The 13,407-nt window shown below is 29.2% G+C and overlaps 1 protein-coding gene across 3 annotated transcripts in view; it reads right to left on the minus strand.

The window, feature by feature from the left end:
- The window catches only part of LOC113518951 (tachykinin-like peptides receptor 86C), an 81,655-nt gene extending 69,784 nt beyond the window's left edge, over positions 1 to 11,871 (minus strand). For all 3 annotated transcript variants that reach the window (XM_052892759.1, XM_031914547.2, XM_052892760.1), the window contains exon 1: positions 11,470 to 11,871. The gene's annotated coding sequence lies outside the window, so the exon portion shown is untranslated. The remainder of the gene's footprint in view (positions 1 to 11,469) is intronic.
- Positions 11,872 to 13,407: the final 1,536 nt, after the last annotated feature.

Genomic DNA, 13,407 nt, shown 5'->3' on the forward strand with positions numbered 1-13,407 from the left:
TTTATAAAACGTATTCAATAAACATTATTATATTTAGTATACCTAATTACTATATTGTAGTAATATTATCTTGAAAAAAATGTCTACATAACTTATTATTCCATAGCTGATAGGAGAATATCACTATTACAGGTTAATGTTTTTAATCTCAAATCATTGGCAATACAAAAAAATTATGTATTCACACTTGATTATCTGGACTGCATGACATCCATTAAGCTCTACAATGAATAGGTGGTAACACAAGCACGATAGAATATAAATAAATCATGGTTTTTAACCCACTACAGATTCAAATATAAAATTATCTCATTTGGAATCACCACACAACTGATATATGCACCCTTGTTACACAGCTGGACTCCGAGATTCATTAAGTTACTTTCATGCGGTATATGCCTATTGATATACAGAACGGAGACTCTCAGATAGTGGAACAAAATTTCCTCGATCCACAGGTGACACATTGTTGTCGAGGATAAATGAAATGAGGTTGTGAGCCGTTTCCCAACAATCATAAATCAATCAATTTATCATCAATCTTATGCAACAAGTATCAATTATCGGGGACGAAACCTTCAGCTATCCAAGGGTCCTTAATTTATGTTTAATAATGACTATTTTTTTACTAGGTTATATATTATATATATATATATATATATATATATATATATATATATATATATATATATATATATATATATATATATATATAAGTAAGAGTTGGATGCAACAAAACTGTTATGTTGATATACTCACGCATGGTAATGTCAAGTCCACGTACATCATAAAGTGTCTCTGTTTATTATAACTAATTCAGCAAATGGTCCTGCTTTATTGAAACGGATTATTTTGATTATCATCACGAACAGGTTCAAATAAATCTTCAAATAGGTAGTAGCTTTATTCATGTCAGATTCTTACAAAGTAAGAGTAATACGTACACATAGGAAACAGTTATAAATCTTGTATTAGATAACATTTATCCAGCAACCTCCATCAAAATTGCAATATAAAAGAATCGCACCAGAATTTCGAGAAACGTTTCTATATATAAGAGGACTGTACGTGTGGTAAAAATAATAAATCCTGCAATTTATTTTCTGACATCTTAATTAAAAAAAAACAGTATCACGGTGTGCGTTTACGCTAATCTCCGAATCCGATTATCCGTATAACTACAATATATAATACATTATTATTTTCTCAAATAATAAATTTTATCCATTTAGGGAATTAATTTTTAAAGGCCTTATTGTTCATCTTCGTTATATAAACAACCTATTTGTAAGGTTTCAAGATTCACGTTCAGTTGCTCTAGTCATGCGAATGAAGTCGCGAGTAAAGGTTTCTATATAGGTAAAATAATTTACTTGAAAATGCCTCAATGTAAATTAAATAAAAAATATCACTAAAACTAGTTTTTAAAAGACCAAATTTCCCATATAATATTAATATTAATTAATATTAAAGCTGAATATAGATACAAGTATTTAAGCTTAATTGACATGACCTTACAATAATAAGGAACAATAAAGAGTATACTCGTATATCATTTTTTTTTTTTGTGGATAAATTAAGATATATTGTTAAGTGTATATAATAAGTGTTTTTACTTATTCTTTTAAAAGGATCTCTAAAAGTTCGATAAAAGTAAATTTCTTTCTGCAAAAATCTTTTATAAAGGGTTTGAATATAAAAAAAAAATTACTTTACTACACATCTGTAAATATCTAAATTCCTGAGTTATGTCTAAGAACGCATCTTATTTTTTCATAGAAGGGGGATAAAAAGTAGAGTGCTTTACTCGATAATAAAATTTTTACCTCGAGCTACGTAGATATATTGAATCTCCTGTTATGTTCAAGATTTAAAAAGAAATATTATTTTGCCTGCTTGTGATACAGTCTACCATTAAATACCTAATATCGTCAGAGTTGATTTAACACTAAATATGAGTAATCCCATTATTATAGTTTCAAGATTTTCTAAATTTTTTTAGGTTATTTGTCATAATCAATTATAACTAGAAAAACTTAATGGACTAGGGACTAAACTACTTATGGGCATTTCTCTTTTCTATAGTAGCATTTCTCTTAAAATATTACCAAAAGCCTAACTGAGGTTAAACGAAAATAAAATATCTCGAAACTAGGTATCGTGTAATTACGAAAATTTAATCATTTATTTATTATATACGCCGACAACATGCACCTACCCTGTTATCTAGTAAATCGTCTATTAAGCTACAGGTGAGGCCTGCTTGAATAACAGAGAGCGACCTAGAAAATCTTTTTTCTAAGGGTGATAATCTCACAGGCTTAGTAGGCGACTTAAAAAATCTTGATGCCATAGAATGATAATCTCACAAGTTTAGTAGCAATAATAAATTTATTCATATTATCTTTATTTAAATAGACTTGGTAACAAGCACTTCTAAATCGTTATTCACTTTTATATACATAAGTATCTAACAGTATCCAAATTGAGAACATTTAAACTTTCTGTGGATTTATTTTACCATATAACAAGAGAACAACCCCGTGGTTATTAAAACAAATACTGTTGTCTGACCAACAACGTAATTGGCTTACTTATATATAAAACTGACAGGTAACGTTTTCTGATAGTTTGATATTTCCATCAATATTCAAATCGAACCCAGATTCATTACAAAAATTATAAACAACTAAAGTCCCTATAATAGATAAACAAAATGCTATGTCTAACTTAAGTTTTTTTGTTCACATATTAATTTCGATTGTCACAGAGTTTTTACATTATAAAAATCCATAACGAGATAAAGTAACCTTTGGATTAATACATCAAGGTTCAGTCAGCGAAGATATCATATAATAAATGAAACATGAAAAATGTATACAAAATATATATATATGTAGTTGTCTGTTATCGACATTAATTAATATAATGGTCTCGCATCCAGTCATATTTATAATCTCATCTTCGGAATTAAATACTTGTACCATAAATCATCTTTAATAAGAGTACCCACTCGTTTTTATAAAGATGAGATTATTTTGATACTTAAGGTTCTCTCTCTCTCTGTGTGTGTGTGTGTGTGTGTGTGTGTGTGTGTGTGTGTGCGTGCGTATGTGTGTGCGTGCGTATGTGTGTGCATGCGCGCGTGCGTGCGTGCGTATGGGCGTGCGTGCGTGCGGGCGTGCGTACGTGCCTGCGTACGTGCGAGTGTGCGTGCGTGCGTGCGTGTACAAGAAGTTCTTTTCTTCATATGTTTAATAATCCAAATCTGCGATTATCCGAATGATTAATGATAACAATTAATAAAATAATGTATTCGCATAATTCCTCAATTATTCGTGTCTCTCTGATACTATAACTTAAAGGCTGTGCAACTTGTACTTCATAGTTCTGTCCTAAGAGTTGCACGTTGATTCGCATAATATAAGGATAATTTATGAAACGAAGTTTGTTAAGTTAATAATTTGGGTTTGAATATTCTGTAGTAGTTTCTAGATAAAGTTCGTTATCTGTGTTCTCATAATTTATATTTTATAAAAATTTGGCATCTGTTTTTACATCACGTTTTTTTTACACCGGTCATTTTAGAATAACAATACCATGGATATTACAGTATACTGTATGCTTTGTAATGTGTTAAACCGTCTTCTCTTACTCTATTTCTTAAAGAGTAGAGAAAGATATTTCAGTGATATAACCCCAGTTATATCTTTTGCTTCAATTTCATAACTTATCTTAAGCATGCTTTTGACTTTTCTTGTTTTATACTAACAAGAATATAAAATTATAATAATACTTTAATATCCTGTAAGAAAAAGATATTGGCTAACCATTACCATAATGGATGAGCGGCTTTTACATTTCTAGTTTTCTTATCTTTCCTCCAGAATATATATTATATGTATAAAGTAATGTAACTATATATGATCTATATATACAGATATATATACCTATAATAAAATTGTAAGTAAACAATGTGTATAATAGATATTTAAGAAAAAATTAGGATACTAATAAGAGCAATAGAATCAAATTTATTTTTTAATTTTAATTGATTTATTAATCTGTCTGTATATTTTATATAATTGCACCAATTTTACAATTGCATCTCTGATGGTCTAAATTAAATCTAAACTTAAAATCTGGAATAGATATATATGTGGGTGTGTGTGTGCGTGTGTGTGTATATATTATTAATACACAATCTAAAAGTATTGTAATTACACGTACTAACCTACTTCCAAAATCCTTTCAAAGGTTAATATTTACATAAAGTAGGTATAAATATATATATTTATAGAATGTACGCGACCTCAATAATTGTCCTAAAACTATCGAGAAGTTTATCGAATAAAATATTAATGGATATCTATTGCAATTTTCGCACTCTATCGCCCACCAATTTTGTTTTCCGTGAAAAACGCAACACTTTCCTGAAATTTATCACGGGTTTCAATATCTAGGGCAACATTGTAAGGAAAAAAACATTAACGTAACAGAAAATTGAGTCAAAATGTAGGTGTATATTTTTTATGACTTTTCACAAAATCTGCGACCGTATTTTTATTCTCAAAAAATTTATAGATACCTACTTTTAACACATTATTTTAATAGAATGTAAATAAACATAAAAATTTTAACAGTGCGATTTGGAACCTTAAATTTTTAAACATTCCTATGTATTTAGGTTTTAAATTTTAGTCTTTGTTTGTCATTTATTTATTTTCAAACTACGATAAAGATTATATAGGTTACCTTGATCGCTGCAGCTGTAGCAAATAAATTTTATAGCACCCTAACACTTGTTTGTACTTAGCGTAATGAAGTGTAAAAAATAAAACAGTTACAGTTTCTCTTCTTTATTTTATTTCGGATGAATGTTATTCGCATCATTGCAAATACAATATTAAAAACAGGTCTGTGTTGCAATGAATTGATTAATAAATAACAAATTGATTAAAATATATTATATTATTGTATTAAGTTTAAATTCTTTAATAAATTTATTTCAGTGGAATGTTTTATATTGTAGGAAATATTCATCTGTAATACATAATAAAATTTGATAATAATATTTGATAATCAATTAAAAGAGCATAATTAAATTAAACTTATACTGATTCAAATCAAGAGAATGAACATTTTCCTTACAATTTGTCATCTATGACAGCTGTCCTAAGCTATAGGAACTGATGGGCCCATTGAAAACTTTTTGTACAACAATTCCACCGGGATCAAGGAACGATTATTAAACCAAATGACAATTTCAACTTTAGTGAACTTGTTAACCTCTTCAATTGGTATTGAATGAAAATTTAAATATTATTACATACGTATAAATATATATTCAATCATAACTGAAATCGTACACCTCAATTGTGTCAAAAATAAGCCAAAATTGAGACAGCCAAACGGCATTTTGAATAACTGAATTAGACAATATTTTTTAAACAAAACAGCGCACTATTTTACAGTTACAAGTAATTATATTAAGAATTCCCCAAATGAAGAGAAAAGTTTTAAGTTTTATATGTTTATCTCGTGTATTATATGTTAATATACTTATCGTCATATGAACCCAGCATAGTATAGGCCACCCATTCCTTTCCCGTGGGTGTCGTAAGTGACGACTAAGGGAACTTAATAGTCAAGACATGAACAGCAGCGTCCCTTTTTAAACATCACCAAAGCCTAACTATGGTTGCAAACCCGCCTATCAAGCATGATAACTACTATACCAATAGTTATCATACTTGATTTGATTTAACCTTTTAATGTCACCCCTAAATAGGGGAAGGCCAATTTTTAACAGTGAACACTTAATGGCTAATACTTATTTATAATCAAAATAGCGATTACTTCCAATGGTTGTAACCAAAAATACGTAAGTATACTTATATAGATAGATAGATACTCTTTATTGTTTCCTCTAAAAGATACAATAGTAAACTAATTATAAATATAAATAATTACAAGAAACTTAGTTATGAATTAAAGGAATTAGTGACAACTAGCATCATTATTAATGGCATATTACGAGTATGTTATATTTATCCCGTTGTTTAAAATATAGACGGTATAAACTTATCTTTGTTATATACATTTCTCCCTCGTACTAAGTAGTAACTGTACAATCTGCTATCTATGTCACACACACATATGACCTATTTTTGGAAAAGCATTTATCTGGAGACAATCTAAAAGGAGATTTATAATCTAAGCCAGTAAATCATCGACATATAAAGGATAGATGGGAGACAATAAATTTTCGGCATGTCAAACATAATGACTTCAAACAGCTGACCTGAAGGGCTATGATTTATTACCCCTTGGATTGACATTAAACAACATTGTACCCCATAGTAAACGAACGTCAAATGCATGTTTATAGATATCCATATCCAACATGACATATAATGGGCCAAAATGGATTATACGCATTGAGTTGCGCAATATTTACGCTTTATATTTTATATATTATTAGTATTACTTGTTGTTATTTTTAGAACATTTTAAATGTTTTTTATTATACTAGTTTATAAATATATTAAGTTCATTATTGTCTATATATATATATATATATATATATATATATATATATATTTATGAGAAACTTAATAAAGATTTGATAAAAGATTGGGTTCAATTAATATCAATTTGCTTAGATATTTGGGTTGAAAACAATAGAAAAAGACAATAAATACTACGCTTTCATCGTGATACCATACCAACTTTATATTAGTTTATTAATGAACAAACTTCTACGTGTTAGCATTTTTTAATAAGCGGTATCTTTAAGATAAGAAATCTATCTATATAATTTAGCAATAACTGATTATATTTAATATTGTAACTGAACCTACCTATTTACAGTTACGTATTATTTATAGACTTCTATTCGTGTTTAACTACAGTAACGATCACATTAAAGATATGCATCTTTTAAGATAATTTTTTAATATTTTTATAATAATAATTACTCGTAGCTTTTTTTTACGATAACTAGTTTTTGTCTATTAAGTATTGGTAACACTCAGGTTATTCTGGTTTTCCCAAGAGACTACAGCACGAGGTTCTTCAGCGGTAGTATTGCAGGCGTCTATAGGCTACGGTAACCTCTTACCATCCAGTGGGCCGTATGCTTGTTTACCACCTCAGTGGTATTAAAAAAGTAACCAATAGGTATAATGGTCTATATCAAATTACATTCAAATCGGATCAACCATTTAATCGGATTAACGAACATCTTTACAAATTTTCCAAGTTACATTACAGACTCGCATTTAGATTGATTAAATCTTCAATTAAAATCGACTCATTATGAAATTCGAGAAATTACCTGTAAATACTAATACGTAATGTAACACCGCTTAAGATAATAAACAATCCTTAATTACATTAAATCAAATATTCCGTAAAACACCAGTTCGTGTTTCAGAATAAATTGTTAACAAAGTTAGTAGTTTGTACACGCTTCATTTAGCTCACTACTTTGAGTCTTGTATAATGAAAAACCATTCACATGGCCCATATTATGGTACATATCCATCTCACTATACATACTTTAAACAATAAAGCTAATGATCGCAGCAGTGTGTTGAAAATATTCAACTTTCTTTTAAAATATTTTCAATATAATCTAATTTATGATTTAATTGCAATGGCAATTATAATGTTAAATGAAATTTTAAATCAAAAGATAAAATTGTCGCCACTTCGTAATTTAATTTAAGCAATAAAAGTAGGAATTTTTAAATTAATTTTCTTTCGCACACTTGAAGGTATATTGAAGATTAGGTATTATGACGTGATACCATAATGGAGCTACGACTCCGAATGTCTTATAGTCTTATACATAGTCAATGGACGCAAGTAACAAAGGCCCGTTCTTTGTGAATGCCTCTAGGAGAGACTTAAGTGCAGCAATGGACAATGAACTACTGCAATAATGAAGAATTACCACTTTATATTAGTTACGTCATAAGCTAGTTTAAAATTTTTAATAAAATTTTATACCTCTCAGCAGTAGAGTTAACAAGAAATGGGTAATATTCAATATCTATATATTGAGTTCTTTGAACATTAATGGCCACCCATTGCTATATCACCAATACCAGTCACATATCTATAGTCATTATAAGCGAAATCTTTATTTCTACATTATACATTGGATATTCGATAGTTAATATATCTGCTATTGGGCCAATATATGTATAGATATTGTGACCACAATATATTGCTATATTATTACTCACCTTTAGGGTTAACTTCCTTTGTTTTACTTTATCATTTTTCTTTAGCCTTACCAACGACATCAAAGCCCTCATGTCTTTGGTTATTTAACCATGGATAGACAGTTATATCACCAGGCTTCCTGCTCTGTCAAGTATTCTTTTTTAGTCCTGAGTCAGTATTTCTTATTAATAGATATATGTTCTACCTGTTTTAATCGAACAATGTTACAGTATATAGGTTTTTTTGAAATTAAGACGAACACCTTCTAAATGAAATTTGTAGCAAATAGAAATATTCAATTAATTAAATGGCTTTTTATTTGTACAACTAACTATTGAACATCAGCATATTGTATTACAGTCAGGTCAATTATTAATTAGTGTACACTTTTATTAGGTTCTGTTAAACCACACTATAAGCATAGGTATAATAAGTATATGTACATGTATATGTATAATAAGTACCTATCTACCTATGGGATATGAACCTTACAGAGATATATTGATCTGTTTTTTTGTTTGCGACTATCACGCGATCTATTAGTCCGGTGAAGATATATTGTAATTTATTCCCGCAGTTAATGTAATTTTTATTTGATCCAGATGTTTCTCAACTTGTACTGAAATTATGTATATTTTTATCGTTTTATAAAGTTTTTATGGGTGTCATCAAATTTAAATCTATAGTGATATAATAATAATTATTAAAAAATATTGTGTATATTTATTATCAAAGTTTAAAGTAAAAAAAATATATAATATTAGCAGTTGAATGGAAAAGGATGCTTTTGTATTCAAAGTTCGATATCTCGGAGACAAATGGTCGTAATTGAGCCATCCAAAGCGATTTTTGAAGCTGAATAAACACGCTAAGAGACCTATACAATGGAGTAGCTCAAAAATTTTTTTCCATGCCCATAGAGTGAAAAACGAAACCTAGAAAATTTAGAAAAAAATTATTTTCAGCTTTGTTTAAGAATTGCATGGAAACCGGAGCTCAAAAAATTTTTTCACCAAAAAATCTGAAAACTAGAGTTTTCAAGCTTCAAAACACTTTTTTTAAATTTCCTGTACGATTATTTTTCACTGAAATACAGCCTGTTGAAAATCACCCAAAAATTTCAAAAATTTTTATGTTCCCTTAATTTTTGCGAGGAGTGTATTATCGCATCATCGTCATTATATCGTCTGTTATCTGTCCGCTGCCGAATATAGAGCTCCCCCATATACTGTCATAAGGAACGGCCCTGAGCTACCTACATCCACAGACTCTCTGCAATGCGTTTGAGGTCATCACTCCATTTAATGGGGGAAGAGTCATCTTTCACTGCGTTTGCTTACACGAGGTCGCCACTCAAGGACCTTTCTTCCCATCGGTTGTCAGTTGTTCGAACTATGTGACCAGCCACTACCACTTCAGCTTGCTTAATTAATCTTCGGGCTATGTCGGATAATAATAATAATACTTATCGCATAATGCGAATACAAATAAAACTTTTTCATAGCTGTTAATTTATAGTTAGGTATTTAAAATGTCCCTATAGTTTATAAGAGATTAGAACTGACGTGAACATGTAGGAGAATATCTGAAGTCATTTGCATAGATTTTCTCGGTGTTCTGTATAACAAACAGAATGTATGAAGATCTAAAATATAAATAGCGTCGAAAGCACTAAATGCCTTAACTTAAAGCTTAACACGTTAAGACATTCAATGTTTATATTAACTAAACTTACGCTTAAAATAATATCACAGTACTGTTCTTAGACTGTATATAGTAGTAGTAGAAGCCTCTTAGTTACAAGGAAGATGGGAGTTTTATTTTATGTATTTATTTTTCTAATTTTCTTACTTTTATTCTTGGCGTTCACTTGTCTTACTGCTGTTACAAACTTGTGTTATTTGCTGCTATAAACTTGAGCTGCAATTTCATACAGCAAAAGTTTGTCGTTGTATAGAATTTTAATAAAACTTACAATTGAAACTATTAGCATCTTTTTTAGGAATTTTCCCTATCAGCAAAATTGAACACTATTCTCAAAAAAGGATTGATTCTTCTGTATCAACTTCAGAGTCTGGATGCGCGTATTAATATAAGTAGTTATAATTTTATTTAAAGTTTTTCTACACTTGTTATTTGGCAAATAATGTACTCTTTCAAAAGATACTAAAAAAGATGAAATTAAAGGAAATTAATAGAATTCTAATGCATATATGTCATAGCGATTTCGGGGTAGTCTCAACCTATGGAATATGGAATAATAGAAGGCCAATTTCTCCGATAGGAACCATCCCCCTTCTCCTCCTCCATATTCATCGATCTACGAGTAGTGATATAAACTCATTGGTTGCAGACTTACGAGCACTTTTAAATTGTTCATTTTTAGTTCTTCACTTATTTGATAAACATACAGCTGTCTAGGGCGCCTCCTATTGGTATGCATTAAAAAACTTCTCATAACGGTTTTCTATTAAAATTGAAAAACAAATCTAGTTTTTTTTATTGTTAATACAGATTAAATAAATATATAAATTCATTGACCAGAATAAAAATAGCCTATGTTCTTCTTCGTCACAAATATTACGTAATACCAAATCATGACATTTAGTTGAACTGTTTAAGCATCAAGACGCAACAAAAGAAACAAATTCACTTTTATGTTTATAATATTACTAAGAATAAGTTTTGTATACTTTTGCACTAGAACTAGTTTAATAATGTGAAATTAAATTTATTTATTTATACATTATATATATTATTTGCACCTACAATTACGAATAAACCTATTTATATCGTCACACATATCAAAAGATTTTTTATAATAATACTTGCTTATTAAAAAGAATAAAATCTCTTATTAATTTTTATTTACGCTTCTATATATTGGATTAAAAAATATAGCACATTCTTAATTGCTAATGTTAAGATGATAAATTGTAAACTTTATGTCTAGTTGAAGTTATAGTCAGTTACTATTATTATTACTATTCACTATAAGTTATCTTAATATTTTTGTCATTATCTATTATTAAAGGAATTATCCTTAACTTTAATTTAATGGCCATTTTGATCATGTGCATTATAAAAAAACAAGAAAAATGTACATACATTTAGTCCTTTCAATAGATGTTTTATGTATTTTTTTTTAACAATCAAATTCCATATTACATTTTGCAAATATTTTTATATTCACAAAAAAATATGAAATTTGTTTATTTAGAGTACTTGACTTACTACCATTCCCTATTGAACTGCTTTTGTTTAAACTGGATTCACTCAAAGATGATGTCACCTTGGTAACCGTAGGAAACTAAGAAAAATAGTTTTTTTTTTATTATATTGTAACACTAACGAGTTAAACAAGTATCCTACTGAATTTATATTATACTATAAATATATATTATATACTTTAGGACACTACTTATTTAAACTTTCTGAATAAACTTTTTCGATACACTAAAAACAATTAAATATTTACACAGTAACTTTTTCGAACTTTTATAACTTTTCGTTATAACATACAAATATTACACAAGATAATAACACTATTTTATTATTTTTGATATTTGAATTAAATCATTCATTAATAAAGTTTTGGCACGTCGAAAGGCGATTACGATGGAACGTGCAATCGAGACAGTGAACGAAACCCAACTGAACTCCACCAAGCATTAGGGGTGCGTCCTTTACTCAAATTTTGTTTAACACAACCAACAATTTGTATATATTAATTTGATAAGTTACTCGCACAATGTCACCGTCACGTACGGACATTCGGAAAAACTCTTTGTTCAACCCTATGTCTCTATTTTCTTTTTAAAGGGTGCGATAAAAGAGACAGTGAGTAACATTTTCGCATTATTTGTCGAAACGAAAGCAGATATTTTCTTTATAGTGAGACATAAATCCTTAGTTTAATATCTTAAATGAAAATTAGATTTTGATATGTAACTAATGGTATTAAATATTTCAAAAGGTTGTTAAATAAATATTACGCTAACATTTCGAATCTAGTTTATCTGATGTCAGCCTAGATGTAATTAAATTAAGTTTTTGACGTTATTAAAAACATTATTGATGTACCTATATATTCTTTGCACCTAGATATATTTCATAAAGTAGTGTTATAATTTTTCCTTACTAACATTATGTGAAAATCAATTTGTTTATTTGTAACTTTTTAGCGCTTTAACTACTTAATGGGATAGAGATTACATTTATCTCATTCAATTAATGCGTTCTGTTAATATGTATGAATTCGCGGGCACAATTAGCTAATTATACTAGTTTATATCGAGATTTTTTTAATTTTTAACTGAATTCAGCTATTAAAGGGGCAAGAAGTAACAAACAAACTCATGATCATCTACATAACATTAGTTATCATCATCATCATCATCATCATATCAGCCTTTAACCGTTCACTGCTAAACATAAGCCTCCCACCTGGGGGGAGGGGGGTATTGCCAGTAGTTGCCAAGCAGATTGGCAACAGCAGTCAGGCTTTAGAGATGTTTTAATAGGAAGGCTGGTGCCTATCATTCGCCGTCCCTTAGTCGATTTTTACGACACCCACGGGAAAGGAAGGGGTGGCCTATTCTATGCCGAGACCACACGGCCCATAACATAAGGATTCAAAAACTATAATACTTGCTATATTCAGTACAATATGATACAGATATCCAAGTCGTAGAACTAAGTATTAGTATTTTAAATTCTATTTATAAATGTGAAAGTATGCAAAAATGTTTGTATATTTATTATTTAATAACATCTAAATGACTCTACGCTTTAAATGAAAAATACACTGGTGGGGTATATCCTATCTTAACAAGTAGGTACTTTATATATTTAGGAATGCGGGGAAAGCCTCGGGAAACAGCTAGTAGTATTATATAAATAAATTCCAATAAGAAGTCACAACATAAACTTATATTCAAATAGATATATTGCGAAGTTGTAAGATTATTTGTTATGTTTTACTTGCTATAATTTATCACACCTATCTACCTACAAGACAATGCACCGTCAAGAACGGATGCTCCAAATATGATCATGTAATTGAATAAAATAAGGGGACATAGACTCATAAATTCAAACAAAACAACTTCCATCGTTCTTGTCAACATCCGACTGTCATGGCGGCATGACGCTTTATTATATGAAGGAACA

This window comes from Galleria mellonella, unplaced genomic scaffold, assembly GCF_026898425.1.
Source record: "Galleria mellonella isolate WM207_F2 unplaced genomic scaffold, CSIRO_AGI_GalMel_v1 utg165, whole genome shotgun sequence".
NCBI classification, from domain to species: Eukaryota; Metazoa; Arthropoda; class Insecta; order Lepidoptera; family Pyralidae; genus Galleria; species Galleria mellonella.